The sequence below is a fragment of the Brassica oleracea genome, unplaced genomic scaffold, assembly GCF_000695525.1.
Source record: "Brassica oleracea var. oleracea cultivar TO1000 unplaced genomic scaffold, BOL UnpScaffold01035, whole genome shotgun sequence".
In the NCBI taxonomy this organism is placed as follows: domain Eukaryota; kingdom Viridiplantae; phylum Streptophyta; class Magnoliopsida; order Brassicales; family Brassicaceae; genus Brassica; species Brassica oleracea.
In genome coordinates this window covers 6,649-11,873 of record NW_013617608.1, presented here as the reverse complement: position 1 = coordinate 11,873, position 5,225 = coordinate 6,649, and the positions used below count along the sequence as shown (strand labels likewise).

The following is a 5,225-nucleotide window of genomic DNA, read 5'->3' as shown; positions in this document are numbered from 1 at the left end:
GGACTTGGATTGCCTTTTTATTTATTATGACAATCCTCCCCTCAAACCAAGGACCACAGAACCTTGGCTCTGATACCAATCTGTTGTGACGGACCAGATGCACTTCTGGGCCAGATGCTCTACTAGAGCCAGACCGAATGCCCGTGCTGGAGGCCAGACGCTCTAGCAGATGTCTGTCACCAGATGTCTAATCCCTCGCTTAGTATGATATTGTTCGCTTTGGGCCTAAGCCCTCACAGATTTGTTTTTGGGTCGTTACTCCTAAAAGGTCTCATACTAAGTGGAATTGGACCAGCTATATATATTAGACTTTATTCTGTCTAATATCCGATGTGGACTTGGATTGCCTTTTTATTTATTATGACAATCCTCCCCTCAAACCAAGGACCACAGAACCTTGGCTCTGATACCAATCTGTTGTGACGGACCAGATGCACTCCTGGGCCAGATGCTCTACTAGAGCCAGACCGGATGCCCGTGCTGGAGGCCAGACGCTCAACTAGAGCAAATGTCTGTCACCAGATGATACCAATCTGTTGTGACGGACCAGATGCACTCCTGGGCCAGATGCTCTACTAGAGCCAGACCGGATGCCCGTGCTGGAGGCCAGACGCTCAACTAGAGCAAATGTCCATCACCAGATGATACCAATCTGTTGTGACGGACCAGATGCACTTCTGGGCCAGATGCTCTACTAGAGCCAGACCGGATGCCCGTGCTGGAGGCACGACGCTCAACTAGAGTCAAATGTCCGTCACCAGATGTCCAATCCCTCGCTTAGTATGACATTGTCCGCTTTGGGCCTAAGCCCTCACGGATTTGTTTTTTGGGTCGTTACTCCCAAAAGGCCTCATACTAAGTGGAATTGGACCAGCTACATATATTAGACTTTATTCTGTCTAATATCCGATGTGGGACTTGGATTGCCTTTTTATTTATTATGACATATTTCGTTTGTTGAACCTGCACTTGAGCCTGAGGAGATTCATAGTACTTCAAAGGATTCTAATAATTCTGGTACTGGATGTGAATATAGAGAGAGGCATCAAACAGCCATTGCTGATTACATCAGGAAGACATAGACGATCAGGTTGAATATGAAGATGAAAGTGAAAAAGCTTCTAAAGATTCACGTACACCTGCAAACTTGCTGCTTAATAGGTTACGTACACCTTCATTAAAGGTAAAAAGAAACCTCTGAGAAACTGGAAATGTAATTGTGCAATATTGTTGTTGTTTTTTGAACGTTTCAGGTTCAACTATTGATAAACATCATGCTGAAGTATGCAATGGAGATTCTTCTCTTTGAATCTAGTGTCATCACCATTACTACTTTGGTTGATCAACAAGCTCGGTTGCGATCTTCTTGGCTTGTCTCGCTCTCATAGTTCTTCCTTTAAACATGGTCACTGGAAGCTATATCGGTAACATGTTCGAAGACCGGTATGTAACTTTCCCCTTTTTGAATTGTTTTATTTCTAGGCCGAGGAGTCAGCGTTTTAGATATTCTAGTTTTAAAAAATTAACTTTTTAATTGTAAAGGTGGTTTGAATCCAGGGCACAAGATAACCAAACCTCTTGTATACTACCAACATTTTTGGTTTGTTACTATTGTCTCCCAAGTTTCCAAAGTTCACAAGCAAATTCTGTTGGTCTCACAGATTATGGTTTGTGTCGGAATACTTCTCAGAATCTACGTCCTTGTTCTGTACACTGTGCTACAACGTTTGCTACTCTCAACATGTTTGTCTCTGATGTATTTCAAGGTAAGAAAAGATATATAAAAGAAGAACAAAACTTAGGTTCAACCACACTTTTTAAAGACTAATTAAAGTGCCATATAGATTCTTAAATAATATTAATTTTTTAAAAAATAATTAAAAAAAAATGACGTCAATTTTAACGACGCTAACGCCGGCAGCTAAATCTTAAATTTTAAATAATAAATTCTGGATTCTAGATCCTAAATCTAAACCCTATACGCTAAATCCAAATCCTAGACCCTAAACCTGAACCATATGCCCTAGACTCAAATCTTAAACCCTAAACCCAAATTATGTACCCTAAACCCAAATCATGTACCCTAAACCCAAACAATAGACTTTAAACCCAAATCATAGACTCTAAACCCAAACTGTAAACCCTAAACCCTATAGCGTCTAGGTTTGGGTTTACGGTTTGAGTTTAGGGTCTAGGATTTGGGTTTATGGTATAGGATTTGGATTTAGGGTTTACAGTTTGGGTTTTGTGGTCTATGGTTTGGGTTTAGGGTATACAGTTTGGGTTTAGGGTATACAGTTTGGGTTTAGGGTCTAGGGTTTGAGTTTAGGATATAGGTTTTGAGTTTTCTATAATTTGGGTTTATGATTTAGGGTCTAGGGCTTATAATTTAAAATTTAGGATTTAGGGTTTAGCTACCGGCGTTAGCATCGTTAAAATTGACGTCACTTTTTTTAAATTATTTTTTTTCAAAAAAAATTATTATTTTTATTTAATAATCTACATGACATGTTGATTGGTCCTTTAGAAATTGAGGTGAATTTAAAGGTTTACCCTAATAGTGAACCTAAGCTTTGTTCGTAAAAAAAGTGTTAGAGAAAGATATCACATTCAAAATATGAAAGGAATGTAAGTAATATATAAGTGACTTAAGCCAATCTATTTTACCGGAAATTGGTTTTAAGTTGAAAATCTTTTATTAAATGATATGGGTAAATCTCTTATATTAATTGTGTAATTTATATATTTTTGAAGTGAGATCTTCCTATTTTCAATTAGGAATATTTTTCTCAACCGGAAGTTTGCTTTCGACAGAGGCTGGTATGATCCTACGATCATATTTCTTGCTTATGGTACAACATTTTTTTTATTTTAAAATTTTTTGTTTTATTTTTAAAATTTAGACTGTTTAAGTATATTAAGTTGAATATATTTCTCTCAAATGAGCCATGACTGATTTAGTGTTGTTAGACACTTAATGTTAGGATAATGATGTATCATTATCAAGATAACCATAGTTTAAGATAACTGATTGTATTTATCTTGTAGATAACTATGAGCATTAGATAAGGTCGACTTGACTCTATCTCTTGATCTCGACTTGTATAAATAGAGAGCTGTAGACATCAATAAACTCAAGCTTTCACAATACTAATCTTATATGGTATCAGAACAATTCTTGATCTAAATCGCCTAATTTTTCTTTCTTTCTCTTCACGCAAACATAAAAACTATAAACATGTCTGATCAAAGCAGCTCTCTCACAACTGCCACTGCTACACGCACCGCAGTCTATGATCCAGCAAATCCTGCAAACTCACTACTTGCAGTTAACATGTCAAACGTTACACGCTTGACAAACACCAATTACCTCATGTGGAGCAGACAAATTCAAGCACTCCTTGAAGGGCACGAACTTCACACCTTTCTCGAGAAAACATAATCCACTCCAGAGGCAGTCATCATCAACAATGGACTCGCATAACCTAACCCGGCGTATCAACCGTGGAGACGTCAAGACAGGCTCCTGTACAGTGCCATCATTGGTGCTATATCCCTTCCAGTCCAACCACTCGTTGCAGGTGCTACAACCACCATGAAGTTTGGAGCACACTCAATCTCATCTTTGGCACACCAACTCGAGGACACATCAAACAATTAAAGTTTCAGGTCAAGAGTTGCACCAAAGGTACAAAAACCATAAGTGAGTATCTGCGTCTCATCAAGACTAAAACAGATGAACTAGCATTCCCTGGCAAGCCAATTGACCCTGAAGATCTGATAGAACAAATTCTAGCGGGTCTTTCTGAGGAATACAAAGCTGAAGTTGATGCGATCAACGGCCGGGATCACCTGATTTCCTTCTCTGAACTCACAGAGAAACTTCTCAACCGCGAAGCTATGATTATCTGTGAACAACCAACAACACCAGCGTTTCCAGTCACTGCTAACACCACCATAAGAAGCAACAACAACGCGAGCAAAAGCAACAACTACAACACCAACAATCGCAACAACAACAACAACTGGCGACCATCCTCTGTCCCAAGACAAGGCGGTAATTCTCCTCGTCCATCTCGTCTTTACCTGGGACGGTGTCAGGCCTGTGGAGTTCAAGGACACAGTGCTCAAAACTGTCCATCATTCAGAGTCATAGCAAACAACCCAATGCAGCAGAACGCCCAACAATCTCAGTGGCGACCTTTTGCCAATGCAACGTACATGACAAACCAACACCCTGATGCTTGGCTTATGGACAGTGCAGCCTCACACCATGTTACGACTGACCTCAACAACATGGCTGCACACATGCCATACATAGGATCAGATGGCATAGTGGTTGGGAATGGAGCCAATCTTCCCATCACACACACCGGTTCACTCTCTCTTCAAACTCCATCTAAGAACTTTAATCTTAATGATGTTCTTTATGCTCCATCTATGCAAAAGAATTTGATCTCTGTTAACCGGTTCTGCAAAACTAAAAATGCCTCTGTGGAATTCTTTCCAAATATGTTTCAGGTGAAGGACCTTCCAACGGGGACACCGGTTCTGACCGCGCCAGTTAATGGCAATCTATATGAATGGCCCACCAATGACTCACACACTTGATATCACTCAAATTACTCTAAGGAGTGAATTACTCTCTCAAATAAGAGGTTCGGATGTAGTACTTAGGGATCAAATCCACAGAGACTCTAGGATTACACAATAGATTATGGTCTTGAAATAAATCTAGATTGGATGATTTATAGGTTTTAAAAACAAGCGCCAGTTAATGGCAATCTATATGAATGGCCCACCAATGACTCACACACTTGATATCACTCAAATTACTCTAAGGAGTGAATTACTCTCTCAAATAAGAGGTTCGGATGTAGTACTTAGGGATCAAATCCACAGAGACTCTAGGATTACACAATAGATTATGGTCTTGAAATAAATCTAGATTGAATGGTTTATACGTTTTAAAAAACAGTAAATGGATTGGTGAGCAAGTTTATTGCTCGATTGATTGTTTTGAGGTTGTTAACAGTTGGTTGAAATAGCTAGATTCATGTATATTCTCAAGTATGATAAGTAAAACTTAATTTAGGAAATTTAGGTGTTTATTAATATTAATTGTTCTTGAATTCAAACTAAGGTATAATCTGTTTGATCATCTAATCTGGATCTCGAATCTCAACTCTCGTATTTTAATCACGGGAAAGTGTCGATCGATATTT

The 5,225-nt window shown here is 39.0% G+C and overlaps 1 pseudogene; it reads left to right on the top strand.

Moving 5' to 3' along the window:
- Positions 1 to 4,611, top strand: part of LOC106320720 — a 6,002-nt pseudogene extending 1,391 nt beyond the window's left edge.
- Positions 4,612 to 5,225: the final 614 nt, after the last annotated feature.